Source organism: Choloepus didactylus, chromosome 5 (genome assembly GCF_015220235.1).
Source record: "Choloepus didactylus isolate mChoDid1 chromosome 5, mChoDid1.pri, whole genome shotgun sequence".
Lineage (NCBI taxonomy): Eukaryota > Metazoa > Chordata > Mammalia > Pilosa > Megalonychidae > Choloepus > Choloepus didactylus.
In genome coordinates this window covers 118,239,344-118,263,703 of record NC_051311.1, presented here as the reverse complement: position 1 = coordinate 118,263,703, position 24,360 = coordinate 118,239,344, and the positions used below count along the sequence as shown (strand labels likewise).

General features: G+C 36.3%; 1 pseudogene; it reads left to right on the top strand.

The window, feature by feature from the left end:
• Nucleotides 1-370: 370 nt before the first annotated feature.
• On the top strand, nucleotides 371-672 carry LOC119533831 (annotated as a pseudogene).
• Nucleotides 673-24,360: the final 23,688 nt, after the last annotated feature.

Genomic DNA, 24,360 nt, shown 5'->3' with positions numbered 1-24,360 from the left:
AAGAGGACTCCTATCTCACACCTTGTACAAAATTTAACCCAAAATGGATTAAAGGCCTAAACATTAGCACTAAGACCATAAGACTTTTAGAAGAAAATGTAGGGAAATATCTTAAAGATCTTGTGATAGGAGGTGATTTCGAAGACCTTACACCGAAAGCATGAGCAATCAAAGAAGAAATAGATAAATGAGATCTCCTCAAAATTAAACACTTTTATACATCAAAGGACTTTGTCAGCAAAATAAAAGGTAGGAAGGTCGCAGCAGCTTGGGCAGCAGAAGGAGCGGGGGAGGCCGGCAGCCCAGCTTCATGAAGGCTCTCCGAGAGCCGCTGGCCGCAGCACTGGCAAATGCTGGCTCCGCCACTAGGATGCCCAAGAGAAAGTTCAGCTTGGCCGACAGCGCGGGAAAGGAGAAGCCCAAGAGGAGGTCAGCGAGGCTGTCAGCCAAGCCTGCTCCTGCGAAAGTGGAAACGAAGCCAAAAAAGGCAGCGGGAAAGGATAAGTCTTCAGACAAAAAAGTGCAACCAAAAGGGAAAAGAGGAGCAAAGGGCAAACAAGCCGAAATGGCTAACCAAGAAACTAAAGATTTACCTGCAGAAAATGGAGAAACTAAAAAAGAAGAGAGTCCACTTCTGATGAAGCAGGAAAGAAAGAAGACAAGTCTGATTAATCTCGTATACCAGGTCTTATCAGTGGTCCCTGTTTCTCCCTTCCTGTACAATCCAGAGGAATATTTTTATCAACTATTTTGTAAATGCAAGTTTTTTAGTAGCTCTACAAGAAACATTTTTAAGAAGGAGATTGAAATCCCACCTCATCACATTTTTAAAGTTTAAATGTTTTTTTTTTTTTAAGAGGAGAAATCATTTGCTCATTGTTTATTTTTTGGTACAACCAGAAAATAGTGAGATATTGAATTATGGAGGCTTTGACTGTCTTGGTTGTCAATTTAACATTCCATAGGGTGGGGGGTGGCAGTTTTTATACCCTGTAATACAACGGATACTAAATGATGATTTGGAGTCACAGTCTTGCATTTAATATGTCTTGAACATTTTAAATTACTTCTATTCCAATGTTTTTAGTAGAATAGTTTCTTAAAACTGCTCCCTGATCTTGGGTCTCCCTGTCAGAACTGTGTGTGCTCTGTAACATCCTTGGTTGTGGTTGTCCAGTTTTCCTAATAACTTTGTTATATACTGTGAAAGATTGGAAATGTGAGTATTTAGTGTGTATGATATTAAGTTGTGAATTAGTGGGACTTATGATGTGACAGCTTATCAACATTTGAAGATATTGGTACTTGATATCTTCTTAGGGAAAACTTGCCTCCAAATTTTAAGCTGGAAAGTCACTGGAATAACTTTAGAAAAGAATTACAACTCTATGGCTTTTTAGATTTTCAGTACATACATTAATTGTTTACAAATTGTTCATAATGTTGGTGTGCTGATCTCCAGAACAACCAATAAAATCTCAATTATGAAAGAAAAAAATAAAAATAAATAAAAGGCAGCCTATACAATGGGAGACAATATTTGGAAACCACATATCAGATAAGGTTTTAATATCTAGAATATATAAAGAGTTCTTACAACTCAACAACAGAAAGATGAACAACCCAACTTAAAAATGTGCAAAAGACATGGACACTTTTCTGAAGAGGAAATACAAATGGCTCAAAAACATATTAAAAGATTTTTAACCTCACTGGCTATTGGGGAAATGCAAATCAAAACCACAATGACGTATCATCTCACACCTACTAGAATGGTGATTATAAAAAAACAAACCAACAACAACAACAATAAAAAACAAACAAAAAAAACTACATTACTGGGCTGCGAAGTCCAAACTGGTGTTGCTTACATGTCTGAGCCTTGTGGCTGTATGCCATCTGGGTTGCCTGGCTCCTTCTCTCTGTGGCCTATCATCCTCCAATAAGCCTAGGCCAGTTTCTTTATATGGCAGTATTAGGACAGCATTCCAAGAGGGCAAGGATGAAAGCTTCAAGGCTTCTTAAGGCCTAAACTCTGGAAATTACACAATGTCACTTTTGCCCAGTTCCTTTGGTCAGAGCAGGTTACAATTTCAGTCTAGATTAAAAGGAGTGAAAAGAGACTCCATCTAAATAGAATTAGAGCAATGTTGCATTGAAAAGCAGTGGGGATACTGGGAAACATGATTCATTAGGAACCATTATTATACAATCTATTTCACTCTTTCATTAGGATAATATATGCTGTAATTAACCTTAATTTAAATAGTATAAAATAATAGTTTATTTCTTCCTCCTGTAACAGTTCTGGGCAGGTATTAGGTCTAGGAATAAGTAATTCAGAAATTACTTTTCTGCACACAGTAATTCAAGGGTCTAAGACTCCTTCTGTCATATGTATTTGACATCCCATACAACTTCATGATCGCAGGGAAGGAAAGAACATGGAAAAACAAGAGTGAAAGATTTTATGATATAAACCTGGAAGTAACATATGTCATTTCCACTCATACTCCATTTCTAGAACTTAGTAAAATCCCACTGCAAGGGATGCTCAGTCACATGGTCATACCTAAGTGCTTGGGATGCTGGGAAATGTAGTCTGGTTGTTTATCCAGAAAGGAGAAGGATAGACAGCCCCTTCTGCTACACAGGTACTACCAGGTTTGCAGGATCTGGATCCTTACTGCTTTATCAGCTTCATTTTTGCCACATTCTTCTTGTTCCCAATAATCTCCAGCCACAATGGCCAGTTCTTGGACTATTCCAGACTACGTGCTTTCTAAGAGCTTGCCCATACATTGTCCTCTCTGCCCAAAACACTCTTCCCTCATCTTATTCCCTGGCAAATTTTTACTGATCTTTCAGATAGAGAGTAAATGTAATATCTCTACTTCCCCAGAGTAGAAGATACCTTGAAATGTACTCTTATTTCTCCCTGGAATTGTCTATTTAGGAATTGTGTCCCCTATTTTGCAATGTAAGGGAATATCTGTTTTGTTTACCTCTGTATTTCCCATGTCTTACAAAAAGCTTGAAATTTCTTTAAATACTTAAATATTTAATGTTTTAGTGAATGAGTGAATGAAATAATAGCTTGCTAAAAATTACTGAATGCTTCATATATATCAGACACTTTTCTAAGATTTTACATGCATTAATATATTTAATCCTCTGTATCAGTCAGAATTCTCAAGGGAAACAGAATTGATGGGAGACATATATTTATATATATGTAAATAGTATGAGATTTATTATAGGAATTGGCTCACATGACTGTCAGATGGACAAGTCCAAATTCTGTAGGGAAGGCCGCAAGCTGGGAACTCCAAGGAAGATTTTTGATGAATTCCCCAGGAGAAACTGACTGACTGAAGTAGAGATAGAAATTCTTGCTTCTGACTGCCAAAATCACCACCTCTCCTTTAAAGACCTTCAGCTGATTGGATGAGATTTGTCTCACTGTTGAAGGCAATCTCCCCAGTTGATTGTAATATAATCAGCTGAGATGCAATCAACTTACTGATGATTAAAATCTATGAACTATCCTCATAGTAACAATCAGTCCAGTGCTTGCTTGACCAAATAACTGGACACCATAACTTGGCCAAAGTGACACATGAATTTAACCATCACACCCTCCAAGCAACTCTAATAAAGAGATAATATTATTATTCCTATTTACAGATGAAGAAGCAAGCATAACAAAATTAAGAAAATTGCCCAAATCATAAAACTAGGTAGTGGAGGAATTAGGATTAAACTCAGGCAGTCTGACCGCAAAGCTAAGTTTCAGTTTCTAAGGAGTTCATTGCCCAGTCCCTGACTTACTGGCACCAGCCTTCTCAGCAGTACAAGATCAGTATGCTTAGATTTCAGTACAGAAATGCCAAAGAAGAAGACTAGCAAACATATTTGGCTTTGTTTGCTGGGATTGGAAGAACTCATTTTTATGAGATATAAGACAATGTTAATAGAACCCATTTTATATTATCAGAAAAAGCAAATAAGTGTTTGAGTTTGCATTTTTGAGAAACAAGTTTTTTCAATGTAAGAGAGAAATAATTTCGCTTCTAGAATCCAATACTTTGAGTAAGAACACTAAAATGTTAAAATCAGGTTAGAAATATGAATATCACCTCACTTTTAAATTTTCCTTCCTCACATTATCTACTGAAATGGTGTAGAATCAATGTCATTCTAGTATGTGACCCTGGCAATCAGATTATGATTTCAATAATTATTTTTTCCACTAAAGGGAGCCATGTCTAGGCCCTGGTTGAATCTGGAGCATCTGAAATATCTTAGTGATAGAGAGTAGGAAAGTTTTCAAAAATCAATAAATCATAAACACAAAAAGGCTGCTTTAGGTCAAATCTGTAATAATCTGAATAATAAAAGGAGAATAATGATAGTTGATAATGGAAATATATAAAGCATATAAAGAGCCACAAGTCTACAAACATGCACAAAAGGGAAAATTAATAAAGTATTCTACAAGCTGGTGAATACAGCAGAAAAACATATATTGACTCTTGTTACATGTTAATTGTGTTATGAAGAACATATAAATAAGTAAACATTAAATTTAAGGAAGCTGCAAAAACTGCACAATAATGCCATGAATTTAATGTAGTTAGCTAAACTCACTAGCCAAACTTACTAGCCCAATATCAAGTAGAGGATAATTATATTTGTCTTTAATATTAAAATGCAATAAGACATTTTATAACAAATATGAAAGACAAAGAATCAATATTCTCAATGGTTCATAAAGAGACAATCCATAAAAGAAGACAAGTGTCTAATGAGTAATTGAAAATATATTCAATGCATGCAAATTAAAACATGTATAATATTTTATTTTCCATTTATTAAATTAAGCAGTATTTTAAGTCTCCTTCTGGTTCACCTCCAATTCACCTGAGAGCATTATGTGTTCTCCTTGACAAGTAAAAGTCTTATTTGTACTGTTTTCTTTCTAGCATTGTTAAGACTGCTGTTTTTCTGCTACATCCTTTATGTTTCTTAGTACTTTGTCATGAGCAAATAAATTTCCAAATGACGTGAGGGTAAAAAAATGCTCAGCAGAGCAGAAACTTCCTGTGCTCTGTCTGGCTCATGCACCTTGGTCTATTAAGACCCGGCTGCCTCTGAAGTTCTCTGATTTCTTCAGCCAGATGTTTTTAATATTTCATATGGTTTTTACTGGCATTATTGGCAGATGTATTGGTCTACCATAAGCTAGTCCATCATAGCCAGAAGAAAAATTAATGGCATATTATTTTTAAATGCTGTTGGATTGTTCAGCTCTTATTTTTGTCATTAATTTTATCCATGCTTTTGAAAAAAAATGACACTTATAAATCTGCTTTCCCACTTGTCTTTGTCCATTTTCAAAATCCTGGTTTAATCACCTGAAGTCAGTGAAGCACTCTGTGTGTTAAGTGTCTAGGACTAACCTCCAAGGGTGCCTCCTCTCCTGTAGTCAATTCTGAATCTAGTGTTGGGAAATAAAAAATACAGCTTACTGCCGGATACCACACTCAGTGCCTCAGTGGAGAGAGTTCACTGGACTCTTTATTCAGTATCTATGGATGGCCCTTTTGTTGTCACTTCTGAATTGGCTATCACTGTGGTCTTAGAAACAGTTTGCAATGCTTGTGTATCATTGCCTTGCTTTGTGGGTCTTCTTAGCATGAAGAAGTTGTATTTGCACAACTTCTAGATTGATTAAATGACCACACTACTAATTAAGCAAATGTGGAGTGACTTGTCAAAAGGTGTGACATCAAAAACAAACCCAGGCACAACAAAGACTTTCATCAAATGATTGCTTTATTACTTCTATGGCACAAAGGGTCCAAAAGAGCAAGGGTAGTGGTCCCATCATGGCTGTTCCCCCAGGGAGGCCAACTGCTCTGATCAGGGTTGGCCTTCCTTTCAAACTGGACCACTGTAGTTCTGATAATACTAGAATGGTCTTCACAAGATTCAGGTTACATGCTAGTATTATTGAATGCTTTGGAGGAAGACCTTCTGCTCACTGTCAGAAAGCCTCATGTCCCCATTACTTGTGACAGGGAAGATCATGGACACTCTCAGTTGCCATCTCTCAGTCCTCACCCATCCCCATCCTTTATTTTTGTGCAGATCTTTCAATATGATTCTATTTCACAGCCAAGGAGAGACATTACGTCTAATGGAATGGCCTGAGTGATGGAACCTAAATCCAGGAACAAGTAGCTCCAGTTATTTCCAGAGCAGGAACTCTGCACAAAGGTTGCTTAATGCATACTTTCTGCTCAGTGACAAGGCCCCATCCCCTTGGGGTGAACAAAGAACCCTGTACTTGGGCAGCACAAGGTCCCATTTCTATGAAAAGTGGGCCATGTAGAGTAATGTCTACTAACCCTGATCAGAGCAGTTGGCCTCCCTGGGGGAACAGCCATGATGGGACCACTACCCCTGCTCTTTTGGACCCTTTGTGCCATAGAAGTAATAAAGTAATCATTTGATGAAAGTCTTTGTTGTGCCTGGGTTTGTTTTTGATGCCACACCATTTGACAAGTCACTCCACATTTGCTTAATTAGTAGTTTGGTCATTTAATCAATCTAGACTTGCTGACAAATAGTCTGATTTTTTTTAGTTTATAATCCCACTAACAAACAATCATCACCTGTATCCATTCCCCTTGCTTTGAATTCACCATCATTAACATATCTGAACATATTAGATTATCATTCCCCTTCACTATCTTCTGTGTAACACTAGGACCCAATATTCTACATTTAAGACTTGATTTTATATTGTTCAAGGAGTTCACAGAAGTGGTAATGTACAATATCTCTCCTTTTGTACCTGACTTTTCAGCATTGTATCTTCAAGTTTCATCCATGTTGCTATATGTTTTAGGAACTTGTTCCTGAAACATTTTGTTTATCCTCTCATCTGTTGAAGTACACTTAGATTTTTCCATCTTTTGGCAATTGTGAACAGTACTGCTATGAACATTGGTGTACAAATGTCTGTTTGTGTCGCTGCTTTCAAGTCTTCTGGGTAAATACTGAGAAGTAGAATTGCTGGTTGTAGGGTAATTCAATATCTAGTTTTCCGAGAAACCCTAAAACTGTCTTCCACGGCATTATACTGAAACATTATACATTCCCACCTGCAATTAATAAGAGTCTCAATTTCTCCACATCCTCTCCAGCATTTATTATTTCCTGGTGGTTTAATGGCAGCCATTCTTATTGGTATGAGATGGTATCTCGTGGTTTTGATTTTCATTTCCCTAACAGCTGGTGAAGATGAATATTTTTTCATTTCATGTGTTATTTTTACCAATTTGTATTTCCTATTTAGAAAAATATCTTTTTATACCTTTTGCCCAATTTATAATTGAGCTGTTTGTAGTATTGTTGTTGAGTTGTAGGGTTTCTTTATGTATGCTGGATATCAGTCTCTTATCAGATATGTGGTTTCCAAATATTTTCTCCCATTGACTTGGCTGCCTCTTCACCTTTTTGACAAAGTTTTTTGAGGCATAGATATGCTTTTCATTTTGAGGAGTTCATATTTATCTGTATTTTCTTTTGTTTCTTGTGCTTTGGGTATGAGGTCTAAGAAGCTACCTTCTATTACTAAGTCCTGAAGATGTTTCCCTATATCATCTTATAAGAGTTTTATTATGCTCTCTTATATTGAGGTCTTTGATCTACCTTGAGTTAATTTTTGTATAGTGTGTGAGGTAGAGGTCCTTTTTCATGATTTTGGTTATGAATATCCAGTTCTCCCAGCCCCATTTGTTGAAGAGACTGTTCTGTCCCAGTTCTGTGGATTTGGGGGCCTTATGAAAAATCAGTCAACCCTAGATGTGGGGGTCTACTTCTGAATTCTCAACTCAACTCCATTGATCAATATGTCTATCTTTGTGCCAATACCATGCTGTTTTGACCACTGTGGCTTTATAGTAGGCTTTAAGGTCTGGAAGTGTAAATCCTTCCACATCATTCTTCATTTACAGGATGTTTTTGGCAATTTGAGGCCCCTCTCCCTTCCAAATAAATTTGATGACTAGCTTTTCCAAGTCAGCAAAGTAGATTGTTGGAATTTTGATTGCAATTGCATTGATTCTGTAGATCAGTTTTGGTAGAATTGAAACCTTAATGATGTTTGGTCTTCCTATCCATGAGCATGGAATATTTTCCCACCTATATAGGTTCTTTTAAATTTCTTTTAGTAAAATTTTGTAATTTTCTGTGTAGAGGTCTTTTACAGCCTTGGTTAAGTTTATTCCTAAGTACTTGATTTTCCTTTTTACTTGCTATCGTGAATGCAGTTTTTTTTTTTTGATTGCCTCTTCAGTTAGCTTTAAATTTCCCTCTCAGCACCACCTTCACAAAATCCCAGTTTTTGATAAGTTGTGTTCTTGTTTTCATTTGTCTCTAGATATTTACCTATTTCTCTTGCAATTTCTTCTCTGACTCACTTGTTGTTTAGGAGTGTGTTGTTTAACTTCCACATACTTGTGAAAGATCTAATGTTTCTAGAGTATAGGAACATTACTGACTTACGTGCATTAATCTTATATCCTGCCACACTGCTGAATTTTTTTATTACCTCAAGTAGCTTTGTTGTTGAATTCTCATAATTTTCTAAATATAAGATCATGTCATCTGCAAATAATAACAGTTTTACTTCTTCCTTTCCAATGTGAATGCCTTTTATTTCTTTGTCTTGCCAGATTGCTCTGGCTAGAACTTCTAGCACAATGTCAAATAACAAAGGTGACAGTTGGTATCTGTCTCATTCCCGACTTTAGAAGGGGAGACTCACAGTACTATGCTAGCTGTGAGTTTGTCATATATGCCCTTTACCATGTTGAGGAAGGTTCCCACAATTCCTGTCTTTTGAAATGTTTTTATCAAAAATGGATGTTGAATTTTGTCAAATGCTTTTTCAGCATCTATTAAGAAGATCATTTGATTTTTCCCTTTCAATTTATGTGTTGTATTGCATTAATTGATTTTCTTATGTTGAACCACTCTTGCATATCAGAAATGAACTTCACTTGGTCCTGGTGTATAATTCTTTCAATATGCTTTTGGATTCAACTTGCAAGTATTTTGTTTAGGATTTTTGCATCTATATTCATTAAGGAGATTGGCCTATAGTTTTCCTTTTTTGTAGTGTCTTTATCTGGTTTTGGTTTCAAAGTGATGTTAGCTTCATAAATTCAGTTAGTTAGTGTTCCTTTTTCTTCAGTTTTTTGAAAGAATTTGAGCAGGAATGCTATCAGTTCTTTTTGGAAGGTTTGGTAAAATTCCCCTGTGAAGCCATCTGGCCATGGGCTTTTATTTGTAGATTCATTTTTGATGACTGGATCTCTTTGCTTGTGATTGGTTTATTGAGGTCATCTATTTCTTCTTGGGTCAGTCTAGGTTGCTCACATGTTTTCAGGAAATTGTCCATTTCCTTTAAACCATGTAGCATGATGGTATAGAGTTGTATCCTCTTATGATTTTGTTTTTTAATTTCTTTGGGATCCATAGTAATTATCCCCTTCATTTCTGATTCTGCTTATTTGGATCTTCTCTCTTTTTGACTTTGTCAATCTAGCTAAGGTTCTGTCAATTTTGTTGATCTTCTCAAAGAATCAATTTTTGGTCTTATTTATTCTATTGTTTTTCCTTTTCTTTTTTTCCCCTCAAGCTAATTTATTTCTGCTTTATTTATTTATTTTTTATTTCTTTTTTTCCTATTTGCTTTAGGGTTAGTTTGCTGATCATTCTTTAGCCCCTTCAGCTGTTCAGTAAGGTCTTTGGTTCTAGCTCTTTCATGCTTTTTGAAAATGCATTTCGAGGTATAAATTTCCCCCTCAGCACCACCTTCACGACATCCCAGTTTTTGATATGTTGTGTTCTTGTTTTCATTTGTCTCTAGATATTTACCTGTTTCTCTTGCAATTTCTTCTCTGGTCCACTTGTTGTTTAGGAGTGTGTTGTTTAACCTCCACATATTTGTGAAAGATCTGGTTCTTTGGTAGTTATTGGTTTCTAGTTGCATTACATTATGGTCAGAGAATGTGCTTAGAATAATTTCAATCTTTTAAAATTTATTAAGACTTGTATTGTGCCCCAGCATATGTTCTATCCTGGAGAACATTCCGTGAGCACTAGAGAAGAATGTTTATGCTGATACTTTGGGATGTAGTGATCTACCTGTGTCTGTTAAGTCTAATTCATTTATCATATTTTTAGGTTCTCAATTTCCTTATTGGTTCTCTGTCTACTTGTTCTATCAATAGAAGGGAGTAGTGTATTGAAGTCTCCCACTATCACTGTAGACCTGTCTATGTCTCCCTTTAATTTAGCCAATGTTTGTCTCATGTACTTTGGAGCTCCTTGATTGGGTGCATACACATGTATGATTATTTCTTCTTGATGAATTGTCACTTTTATTAATATATAGTGTCCTTTCTTTGTCTCTTATGACATCTTTGCATTTAAAGTCTGTTTTGTCCAATATTAGTATAGCTACCCCAGCTTTCTTTTGGTTGCAGTTTGCATAGAATAATTTTTCCATCCTTTCACTTTCAGTATTTTTGTGTCACAGGGTCTAAGATGAGTCTCTTGTAAACAGCATATCAATGTGTCATACTTTTTAATCCATTCTACCAGTCTGTATCTTTTAATTAGAGAGTTTAATCCAGTCATATTCAAAGTTATTACTGTGAAGGGAGTTCTTGAACAAGCCATCTTGTCCTTTGGGTTTTAGTTGTTAAATCTATTTTTTTTTTCCCACTCTCTCTTTTCTTCCTTTAAGTTACCCTTACTAATGCTCTTCAATTCTGTGCCCTTCTTCAGTCCTCTCCCTCCTTTCTTTTTTCTCAGCTGGTAGAGCTCCCTTTACTATATCTTGCAGGGCAGGTCTCTTGTCAAAAAATTCTCTCAGCGTTTGTTTCTCTATGAAAATTTTAAGCTTTCCCTCAATTTTGAAGGAGAGCTTTGCTGCATAAAGGATTCTTGGCTGGCAATTTTTCTCTTTCAGAATTTTAAATGTATCATACCAATGTCTTTTCACCCCCATAGTGCCCACTGAGTAATCAATGCTTAGTCTTATGTTGTTTCCCTTGTACGTGATGAATCACTTTTCTCTTGCTTTTACAACCTTCTCCTTCTCTTCAGCATTTGACAATCTAATCATTATAGGTCTCAGAGTAGGTTTATTTGATTGATTCTATTTGGAATTTGGTATCTTTGATTTGTATATTTATGTCATTTAGAAGGTTTAGGAAGTTTTCCCCACCATGTCTTGAAATTTTGTTTACAATTTTGTTTCCATTGATGTAGAACTGCTGCAATGTACTGGTTCCTTTTGTATTAACTCTACACACTGCCCACTGAACTCACTAGATGATGCTATACTAATATAAAATTCCTGTGAACTATTGTTTCCTAGGCTTCAACAGACCCTGTAAACACTCATTTGAACTGGCTGTAAGAGAAGTTGTGCATGTGTTCCTTTAATTCTCTTAAATATTTTTCATTATTGTTCATCATTTTTTTATTTCAGTAGCAAAAATATCTTCCTTCAGTGGACTCATTAAGACTTTATTTTGAGCAATAATGAAAGAAATCTTCCAGTTTCATGGGTTCACAAAACTGGCCCAACTGGAATCTGATGATATAATATCTATTTTGAGTACAAAATCTCATGGCTGAATGTTCAAAAAGAGACTTCCTGGCATACATCATGCCTTTTGATGTATGACAACAAAGAACTATCTTCCCAATGCAAATACATTAAGATGGATGTTCTGATCAGATCCTGAGGTAGGTAACCCATGAAAGAATTTTTTTTATCTCTACCAGAAAATTGCACTTTTTTATTTAGCCACAGGAATTCAAAGTCCTTCATCTGTGGTGGGAATCTTCTCAACTAATGGGAACAGAAAGATTCAGATTCTGGTTAAGTAGAGTTGAGTATATAAATAGAAAAGGAGATAATTAGGAATAGGTGATGATATCACTCTTTTACTTTGTCTTCACCCTTTGATCCTGCAGAAATGTATTTCACTGGATCATATTTATTCTGTGATGGTGCATTATGAGTACAGTTGGATCTGGCCATTGAGTAAAGAATACTCTCATATCTTGAGGACAAGTTGCTCACCAAAATGAGAGCACTTGAAGAAATTTCTTTCAGTGAGAATTCAGAATTGAAGTGGAAGACTGTTCAGAAATTTCCACTAACCTCCCAGAAACGAACAAAAACAATGAAAACACTGCCACAAAAGTATCTGTTCAGCAATTCAAGTCTAGACATAGTCATACCTTCTTGAGATGCTCCAATCTAACTGAAAATTTGGAAAATTTCACTTTTTTTAAACCTTGTATCCACAGCAAAGGGTGCAGTTAAAGGCATATAAAGCACAAGGCATACTGTGTCTCACTGATGGGAAATATATTTTCATTTCCCAGGCCACCATCATAAGTTCTTTGGAAACCTTTATTTTATTTTATTTTATTTTATTTTATTTTATTTTATTTTTTGATCATGCTGTTCATTCTGATACCTTTAGGTTATTTTCTTTAGTTTCCCAGATCTTCTCATTCTAAATTGTCTAAGTCTCCCTAACATTTTCCTAGGCTGTTGCTACTCTCTACATCTTGGCTGTGCTGTACATCTCATCAAATTCTTTTTCAAGTGACTCAATAACACTGGACTATGGTTAAATAATTTCATTAGGTTTGTGTTGATTTGAGTCCTTTTTGTGAGAGTTATTATCATCCATCCTTGCTCTTCATCCATCCTTGCTCTTCAGACCTCTATTTTGTTGCCTGCCTTTAAAAACATTTTGGAATCAGTGATAGAAATTTATTTCTCATTTTGACCCATGCTCTGTATAAGAGAAAATTATCAATCATCACAAACTGGTGATTAATTATCTACGTTCCTCTGGGGGTACTTTTTTCTCCTGTATTTCCATAAACTCCCTTAGATTTTTCTATTTAGAGTAGGTCCAATCTGCTGCTGCTGGCAGATTCCCGAAGCTGTACGAATGGCTTCCACTGCCAGCTCTGCAGCTGATTAGCTGATTAATCAGGATGTAGTGAGGTAGAAAAGGGACCATATTATTAAAATATCCTATTTCAATAGTTCACAGACAGTGGTTTTCACTCGAATGTAACAATGTTGCTACTGAGAAGTGAACGGACTACGTGTATATTCAGAATATAGAACTGATAGTATTTGCTGATGGATTGGATGTGGGGTAGAAAATAAAGCATCAAGGATGCCTAATAATTTTCAACCTTAACAATTGGTAGAATGAAGTTGCCAATTCAGAAATGAAGATTGTGGGAACAACAAGCTTGAGAGTGGAGCTCAAGAGTTTCATGTTGGGTATCAAGAGTTTCATTTGGAATGCCTTGTGTAATAGGGCATGCATCTACTCCTCACCTTTGAATAATGTCTGTGTTTAAAGAACATCCCAAAAGGTATATGTAGGATATTGACAATCATATCCTTTAAGTATATGCATCTAATTCAAACTAGTTGAATTAGTCAAGGTCTCCCATATACTTTTATAGATGGCCAGGATTGACTGTTAGATATCCCTCAGTTTCTTTTTCATTTTTGAAATTCAAAGACAATTAAATTTTACATTTTTAAAGCATGTTTATAAAATGTTTATAAAATTTTATCCATCTGTTTATTATTTTTAATGTGATAATAGGGGAGATTGTTGGAATGACTGTGAATAAATGACAAAAATAGTTATATCCCAGTGGTGGAAATCTAGGTGATTTATTTATTTATACTTGTTATATAAATAAACTTTTCTGCCTTTTTTGCAATTTTTTATGAGCAAATACTATCTTTACAAAGGCACTATATATACTAAAATGTGAAGCAAAAGATAAAATTACTGGCACACATTTTGAATGGAAGGTATTATCTTTCTAGGGAGACATATTTGAACAAAACAGAGAGCTTGGATATAGTCACCAAGCATTTAGAATCCAGGCTACAGGCTTTCCCTTTTGGAGACACAACCTCTCTGCAGGAAGCAAAGAAGATTTGAAAATAGAGCCCTTAAGAAAGTAGCATTTTCAAAATAATTAGAATAATCTTGCCATTTGGCCACATGGAAAAGATATTGCCATAACAACAGATTAACACAGGCCAACTGATTAGGACCAAGTTGGAATAATGTTAGTATTTTATAAATAATTAGAAAAGAGACTGAGAAGAGGCAGCCAGCAAGGTGAAAGAAAAACTGTGAGATTTTGTATTCATAAAGGCAAAGGGAGACAATTAAAAAAAAAAATTGAAAGCTTACCTTCAAAGTTTTGGGCTGGTCCCTTTCCAAACAAATATGAATCCTGGACAAGATATAACAAGCAGCTAAAGACAGTAAGAAAGTGAAATTCCCAAGTACCAGAAGCAATACAGAGACAGGCAATGAGTAAGATCTCACTTACTCATAATGTCTTGCAGGGTTCCCATTCCTCATCTAGGACTTAAAGATGGGTGCTAGGGTTGGTATGCTCATGTAAGGGCAGATGATAAGACATCTGATTTGTGCAAATCACCAGTTGGAAGCTATCTTTCTGCCTAAAATTGATATTCGCAAAGGGCTACCTACCTTGTGCAGTGTGCTAGGACAAACACCTTCCTCTAGCTCAGGGAAGTGATAAGAAAACTCAAAATCTACTTGGGGTCATGGGTAGATAAGGCTCAGGGCTGATGCAACCTATAATGATCCTTTGTACAAAAAAGAAAAAGGTGTTCTTTTTCTCTGGGCAAATGTCTTTCCATACTAGGATGTGTGGTTAGTTAGTTGCAAAAACTGAATTTCTGTCCCGTATCTCCCTAATCTGGGTGTTCTTGTCCAATGTACAACCTGCATAACTTTATGTGGGAGCTCTGAAATAGACAGTCACCATGAAAAATCACAACTCAGCCATGTATTATTCCTGCAGTAAAAGAAGAGTGAGAATTAAAATTAAAAATGAAAACTGAAGGGTCCACTTTAGAGAAAAGCACAATTACTCTGAGAGAAGGCTTCAAAACTCAGGTCACCTATTCTAATGGAAAGTGATATCCTTGAGAAGAAACTTGCAGTAGGAAATCAGAAAGCATAAAGAATCAGCAGATACAAAATTTGGGAGTATTTATGCCCCAAATATTAGAGAATAAAACAATCTAAAAAGAGTTTAAAATAAGTTTGCCTGAAATTTTCAAAGAGATAATGAAAGAAATTGAAATTATAAGGCAAAAAGGGGGGTATAATGAAGAAAACAAATGAATGTGGGAACAAACAATATATGATTTCCATAAACAAATAATACAGCCATGGTGGGGTTGGGGGTGTTAAATAGTCCAGATTAGCATTGCTGAAAATAAAACTCATGAACTGGAAGATAGATCTAAAGAAACAGCCCAGAAGGAAGACATAGAGATAGGAAATATAAAAGAGAAGGAAGAAGGCACAGAAGATTCAAGAAAGTTCTAAAATCTATCCAATGATAATTTTAGAATGGAAAAATATAAAAACACTCAGGGCAAAACAGTTTTCACAAGTAGAAACTGAGAATGGGACCAAAGAAAGAAAGAAATTCTCATTTGGAAGATCATACCTAGAGTCACTCTTACAGTTTTCTAGAGCCACCATTATGCAAAATACCAGAAACGGATTGACTTTTATAAAGGGGATTTATCAGCTTACCAATTCTCAGTTCTATGACCAAAAAGTGTCCAAACTAAGGCATCAACAATTGAGAGGATACCTTCACTGAGGAAAGGCTGACAACATCTGGAACACCTCTGTCAGCTGGGAAGGCACTTGGCTGGCATCTGCTGGTCGCTCCCAGGTTGTGTTTCTAAATGGATTTCTCCAAAATGTCTCTGGGCTTCTGTCTCTCTTAGCTTCTCTCAGCTCTCTGCTTGGTTCTCCTAGGTCATTTCTCTTTAAGTGTTTGGGAGTCCTCTTTTAGCTTCTCTGGGGCAAACCTTGTGTTTCATCTCTTAGCTTAGCATCTTCAAACATCCTTCTGTCTGCATCTCCAAGCATCTGAGTCTGTGTCAGCTCTCAGCTTCTCCCAGAGGCAAACTCTGAATTACATATCTTAACTTCTCTCCAAAATGTCTCAGCTTCTCTGAGCTCCTTGTTTCTCTGAGCTCCCTTAAGGACTCCAGTGATCTAATTAAGACCCACCCTGAATGGGTGGGGTCACATCTCCATGGAAACGACTTAATCAAAGTTCTTGCCCACAGTTGGGTGAATCACATCACCACCGAAAAACTCAACCAAAAGATTCCACCCAATAAGACTGGATTAAAAGATCATGGCTCCTGGACCCAGCATAGTGGGATTGAGAACATCTTGACCAAAAGGGGGATGTGAAATGAAATGAAATAAAGCTTCAGTGGTTAATAGATTTCAAGTGGAGTCAAGAGGTCACTCTGGTGGACATTCTTATGCACTATATACGTAACACTTTTTAGGTTTTAATATATTGGAATAGCTAGAAGTAAATACCTGAAACTACCTGTGCTGGTTTGAATGTATTATATCCCCCAAAACTCCATTATCTTTGATGTAATCTTGTGTGGGCAGATGTATCAGTGTTGATTACATTCTAATTCTTTGAGTGTTTCCATGGAGATGCACCACACCCAACTGTGGGTGATGACTCTGATTCGATAATTTCCATGGAGGTGTTACCCCACCCATTCAGAGTGGGTCTAAATTAAATCACTGGAGCCATATAAATGAGCTGACAAACAGAAGGAACTCAGTGCAGCTGAGAGTGACATTTTGAAGAGGAGCTACACCCAAGAGGGACACTTTGAAGAATGCACAGGAGCTGAGAGAGTAACTGCAGATGAGAGACAGTTTGAAGACGGCTGTTGAAAGCAGACTCTTGCTCCAGAGAAACTAAGGGAGGACAAACACCCAAAGAGCAACTAAGAGCGACATTTTTGAGGAACTGCAGCCTAGAGAGGAACATCCTGGGAGAAATCCATTTTGAAACCAGAACACTGGAGCAAACGCCAGCCATTTGCCTTCCCAGCTAACAGGTTTTCCGGATGCCATTGGGCATCCTGCAGTGAAGGTACCTGATTGTTGATGTGTTACCTTGGACATTTTATGGCCTTAAGACTGTAACTGTGTAACCAAATAAACCCCCTTTTATAAAAGGTAGTCAGTCTCTGGTGTTTTGCATTCTGGCAGCATTAGCAAACTAGAATACTACCAAACTCCAACCCAGTAGCCTTGAATCTTGAAGATGATTGTATAACAATATAGCTTACAAGGGGTGACAGTGTGATTGTGAAAACCGTTTTTCCAGTGTATGGATGGATGAGTAGAAAAACGGGGACAAAACCTAAATGAAAAATTGGGTGGGATTGGGGGGTGATTTGTGTGTTCTTTTTTTATTTTTATTTTTTATTCTGATTCTGATCATTTCTGGTGTAAGGAAAATGTCCAAAAATAGATTGGGGTGATAAATGCACAACTATAAGATGGTGCTATGAACAGTTGATTGTGCACCATGGGTAATTGTGTAGTATGTGAATATATCTCAATAAAACTGAATTTCAAAAAAAAAGATCATGGCTCTTCTGGGGTCCATAAAAATTTCAAACTGGCACTCTCACCTACATCTAGGATAGTAAAATCACAGTACTTACAGCCAAATGGAAAATCTTAAAAGCTATGAATTTGGCTTTCTGACAAGTAAGTAAGTAAATGAGTAAATAAGTAAACAAATTGGACCAACTGTCAATTAGACTTTCAGCAGACATTTTATCAGTAATTCTTAGAGGCCTATTGAAAATGAGTTAACATCTTCCAAGTACTAAAATAAATATTTTCCTATTTGTAGTTCTATACACAGCTAAGCTATCATTTGAGAATGAGGGTGTAATAAGTATAAATGCAGACATACACAACTCAGTTATTATTGGAAGCATTGTACATATGTACTTGAAACTATCAAGAACTACTTGACTGAATTCTTCCTCTGTTTCCTATAGTGAGTCTCCACTTCATATCAGTACCCATTTGTCTGTGTTCTGTGTTCTCTTCTTCTATGCATATGTAAGCCCAGGCCCAAAAGCATCTTGTTTTTTTAGCATTTCCTGTAGTAGGTGTAATCCAGTTGCTTATTAACCATCGTTACAGCACTGGATGGAGAAAGGGGTGTTGGGAGAGAACTGTTCCAGTCTTCCATTCAACTTTGTAGTTACATAAACTCCCTCACCAAGAAACCAATATGGCCTCACAGTAAAATCCTTTCAATCTCAGGATCTCGATGCTTTGCTCTCTCCTCCTCTCCCTTTTCAATTTCCCATGTCTCCCTCAGTCTGTAGACTAAAGACAGTTTGTAACAGCTGAAGACTTTTGGTAAGCATGTTCCTTTAGCTCCTAAACTAGGCTCTCATAGTTCAATCTCACCTGTCCTTCTTTCCTTCAGGATTGCATGAGGAGGCCACAGGGACACTTCCCAATTGTGAAGTGTCATGCCCATGCTTCTAGATCTTATCACTTCAACTAAAGATCATTGTACTGGCTATTTCAAGACCGAACCATTACTTTTACCGGAGTCTGAATGCTGTCTAGTTTCGAGGCACTCACTTTTGGCATTCTTGTTTTCCCATGTTGGGTAAATATGCTTCATGGTGAATGGTTTAGGTTTGGTAATTTCTTTTCTTTCCCATTGAATATAGGGTTTAATTATTTTTGTTTCATTTTTATTTTGTTGTATTTAATCAGTCTTGGGGAGATGCAATATCTATCATCTTCATTCAATGTTACACTTTCTGTATTTTCAGGCTTTTAAAATTTGATGTATTTTTGTACTCTGATTAATTTTCAAAGGACAATATTATTTCACCAGTGATTTTCAAAATATAAATAGCTAGGTTTGTTCAGTGCATACACTGTGCAGTCACCATACTAACTGCTTTACTTGCATTATCTTATTTAATCCTTAAAGATTCTAATAGCATCCTTAAATATTCTAATAGAATCTTTATCCTTATTTCATATCTGGAGACATGTGAAGGTGTGTGGTAATTTAGTGGATATCTCACTGCCAGCATGTAACTGAGCTGATTAGAACCTTTGTAATGTTATTGCATAGTCTGCATAGATTGTGTTCTAACCTCAGGGCTGCCTGGTCTTTTTCATGATTCAAGGAATTACATCTATATTTGCCTTAAGGTAGACAGACATTCTCAAATCTCAAAACAATTTAATTTTTAAAAATTTAATTGACTTTAAATGCAAACGAGACTTATGGAAGACTGTGATGGAGATATAGTACACTGCAACTAACAATCGCTACTTCAATCCTGTATCCTATCGGTGGTTGTTTCTCTGCTTTCTTTAAACAACTTACTGTTAATGGGAGTAGCTGACAAGTCAGAAATGAGTGAGCTCCTCAGTTATATTTCAGCTCTCTGGAGTTTGGAGTGGAAATCTCTAGCATAAATCTGCTGTTCACAAGAGTGGGAAAATTACAGCATAAATCTGCTTTTCCAGTGAGAGGAAAATTAAAAAAAGATTAAGCTAAGTAAACACAACAATAAAAAACAAGGACATTAATTTTTTCTTAATACATTAAAATCTCATTAATTAAAAATCCAGATTTCATAGTTATTTGCACCCAGGCTCTGGTAAAGATTACCTTTATTTTTAAATTCTGGGAATTGCTAAGCAAGTGAACTTTTAAAATTTTTAAATTTAAGTAAGTGAAATGCTTAACTTACTTGATAGACTATGTTCAAATATTCCAATATTTTGGTTGAAACAAGTAATAGTTAATTTTCTGGTCATGACAGTTTCTGTGTTAGGGCCTCTACTTCTCTGTACATTGCTTTCCATTTGTTTAATTCCTCTCTGTATGTAATAGTAAAACAAACAACACTGTCTCTTTGAAATATGTAATCCAAGATTTTTATTGATGCAGACAAATTATTTCCCATTTAATTTGAAGTATTTTATATTCTACAATGAGATTAATAAAAATAATTTTCACCTCCCTGTAAGATAAAAGTTCTCGTATTATGAACAGTAGATCTCCCGGTCAATTCTCTTTCAGTGCAGGCATATTTTCAATGCCTAGATGACTATATCTGAGTTTTGTGTCCTGCTCATTTGAGGAAAAGAGGTCTGTGTATTGGTATTTCTGCTGGAAGGGATGAAACAGGCAAAAGGCAAGAGGACAATGTACATTTTCACTTGGAAATATGAAACATACATTTCTGAAACTAATATTCCAAACAGGTGTGTGTGTGTCTGTGTGTGTGTGTGTGTGTGTGTGTGTGTATGAACTAATCTGTTGCCTGTTTCATGGCGCAACTCATTTCCAGTCTCCACTTGATAAGCAAAATGCGTGTTACCTCATTCTGCTTAGTTAGGTTTTTTTTTAAATCTGTCAAAGGACCACTTTATTACTAATGATTTGTGTCCCCACTAAAAAGGATTCATGCTTAGAATATTGCTATAATGTGACAAAGGATTTTATTGCTGCCAGTATGCTAATTATAAGTCTTTACACCACAGTTAAGTAAAACAAAATTGAAAAATCCAGCATAGTAACCTGACCAATAAAATCTCCCTTATATTGCTGGGCTTCAAATCCATGCAATTAAACACAACAGAAAGTTAGGAGGTTATCTTCATAACCCAAGGGTTAAAAAAAGTTTTTAATGAAAATCATGTAGCAGTCATGATATTTTGGGTGGAATATGTGGCTACACTCTGAGATTCAGATTCTGGATAAACATACAAAAAGTCAATATTTCAAGAGTCTGAATCAAAATATTTATAACACTTTGTGACAGAAGAAGTATATATGCATTCATTCAAGAAATATTAATTTAGTGTCTATTCTGGAGAATGTGGTGATGAGCAAAGTGTACAAAGTTCTTACTCTTATGAAGCTTGATAGTATGGTAGGGACTACATTTATATAAACAAATAACACATAACATCTTAAGGGCTGTGATGGGGAGGATTTGGGGAGCACTGAGAAGCACTTAACCAGATCTGTAGGGGGGGTGGGGGGAAAAGAAAACCATCTTAAAAAGTGTGTCCGAGGAGCACCTGAAGGAAGAGTGACAGAGGAGGGAGGGGAGAGAATGCTGAACACAAATGAAAGCACTGTGCAAAGGCCCAAGGAAAGCATGGTGCTTTCAAGGACCCGACAAAGGGCAAGTCAGTTTAGGTTTTAACATGTGAGAGCTCCTGTTGGGAGAGTTGAGCCTGGGGGTGTAAACCTGGACAACACTTGCAAGAAATTTTTAGGCCTACGGTTGGTGTTTTCAGATACGACAATTTAAGAAGTGGTGCTACTATAATACAAAAGGTGAGTTCTAAATAATGTGAAAATGGAAGAAAATGATTTAATATGTTTTCCCTGACCACATCTAAAAGGACTAGAGGAAACTTATAATAAATGGCATCAGTTCAAGTGAACCATTGAAATAAGGCCAAAAGAACGAGAGCAAAGACTGAGGCTAGTTAACAAATGGCTACAATCCAAACCAGAGACAAAGGGTTAACACTGGAGAAACTATTGCATTGAAATGTTCCTATTAGCTTGACTTTCCTAACAGCCAAACTAAAAAGAGGAATATAATTTCAGTGTTTAATAAAAAGAGGAGAGAGACTCCCCACCCTTTGCTTTTAATGCCAAAATGCATATAAAAATATAAAGGGCATTGAAATACTGTATTTCTGTATCATGTAGAAATATAAAGGGGCACTGAAATATAGTCAGTTTCCAGCCTGGAGGTCCAATAAACAAGCAGAAACATTTCTGCTGTCCATTTCTTATACAATATTTGATAATAGTAAAGTGCATAATATTAGATCATATTTCTGGGAACGTTTCTGCATGAATCTGGAGTAATCCAGGGGTATAACTTTCTAGTTAAATAGATTTGATACAGGACTATTGTCAAGGAACAGAGAAGAACAAATGTCTTATATTTTTCCTAAACTAATTTCATTTTAAATCATATTCAAGTGGATTGCCTCAATAGGGGATTAGTCTCTAATACATAATGCCTGTTTGGAGTGGATCATTGAGGAAGAAACAAAAAGGGGCTCAAGGGAAACAGCCCATCAGAAACAAAAATCACCCACCTCTACCCAGGTACAAGTGAGCTCATACTCAATTATGTTTATCAAAGTTGCCATTATTTTTATTATTTCTAAGTTAAATCAACAGTGTGATCTGACCTATAATTTAGATTATAAGCATTGAGAGATTGATAACTGTATCCATATCAATTTGGATACAGAATGCCAGTCCTTCAGCAGGATTTAAGAGAGACCCTAAAGCTCCATGCACACTAGTTAAAGCTGCTGCTCCTCTCCCGCCACACATCTACATGATACTCACTGCCTAAAAGCCCATTCACAATAAGAAATTCATAATTCAAATGAATTACAAACCTTCCACTAAGGGACCATTAGTACTAATCCCCACAGGCCTTACATGTTCATTCCCTCAGTGTTCAGAATTCCAAGACTTCCATCGCATGCATCACTGCTCAGACATTTAACCCCATACATCTCTCAACATCTTATCTAGCTCACCCTGTAATGTGCCCTCAACCTCCACTTTCACTCTAGGCTCATGTTCTTCTCTGAACTATTTGCTTGACTTTTTTCTAATCCATCCTCCATCCCCCATTATTTACTAAGTTGAGGCTTCAGTATGGCCTGAAGGTATATTTCCATCGCAGTTCACTCTTCTCACTGAGATCACTATCTCAGCTCAGCTCTTCTCAAACGTTTACTACCCCTCTCTTATTCCCTACACTCAGTTGATAATCTTCCTTCTTATATAACTGAGAAAATAAACACAACCAGATGAGAACTGCATCGTCATTCCTTGTTCCAAATCTATCAACAAACGGCATATGTACCCAATACTCGTTCTTTCCTTTTGTTACAATGGATGACTATCCCAAGGACAGTTCCTCCACTTGTGCATTTGTTTCTTTCATCTCTCTTCTATGCAAAGATTTTGCTCCAGAATATATGCTATTACCACTCTTCATCATCAATATATTCTTCTCTGCTGAATAATTTCCATTCAAATTAAGTATGCTGTCACAGCCTCCACCGTAAAAAACAAAAAACAAACTTTCAGCCATATTGCCCAATTTTTGTTCAATTTTGAGTCAAATTCACAGTCCTCATGTTAATTAACTTTGTACACCATTTGCATCAATATAATTTTACGACCCCACTCTCCTAGCATTTTTTTCTCACTGCATTGGCCACTCTTTCTTCTATGCTGGCTGGATCCTCTTCCCCAGACACTCTAATTATGATAAGCCCTGGGAACCCATCCTTAATCTTCTTTTCTTCATCCCCATTCTCTCCCTCAGTGATTTCATTCAGTCCTATACCTTTAAATATCATTTTTATGCTATCTTCCCAAGTTATACTTCCAGCCCTGATGACTCCCTTAACCTCCAGACTTGTATATCCAACAGCCTGCTTGAAGTATCCTCTTGGATACTTAATAAGCACCTTGAACTTCAATATTGAAAACATAACTCTTACATTCACTACTACTCAGAGTTGCTTCTTCTTGAATATTTACCCATCAACAGTGAAGCCAAAACTGTAGAAGATGTTTTGATCCCTCAGTTCTTATTCTGATGCAAAAATTCTGTCAACTATAAAATCATCCTCAATCCAACCACTTGCCTCTAGTAGAATCATTAAATTTGCCTTCATCCTTATATACATTAATCTCATTTATTTTTAAGACTGTGGATGATAATACCAATAACTATTACCTATGAATTTGTTTCTACTGCTTTTCAAAGTTTTTCTCTTTTTCTTATTTTGATTATTTTTATTATTCCTGCTTCAATTCTGGATTGAATGCCAGGAATCAGGTATGAAAGTTCATAGAGGTTTTCTTCCTCTAGAGAGAATTTTGTTTAGCTTCTGGCAGAGAGTTAGCATAAAAATACATCACCATGAATTGAGCTTCCTCTAGACTAGGTTTCAGTTTTTGTTAGTCCGTATGTATTTCCAGTTCACTTTATTCCTCTATGTAGTCTTTCATGCATCCCAATTGAAAACCTGAGATGTTTACTGGGACCCCTCTATCTGGGTTGAACCCTGAACTCTAATTTTTGTGTCTCTCTGGAGCTGTAAGACTACTGAAAACTCTGCTTGAATTTTCTACTACCAGCAGCTTTCTGCTTGGCGTCTCACATTCTGAGGTTTACACCATGTATTACTCAGCAAATGCCTTTAAGGGAAAAGTGGGGCAGAATGCCAGGCACCTGAATGCATAGCT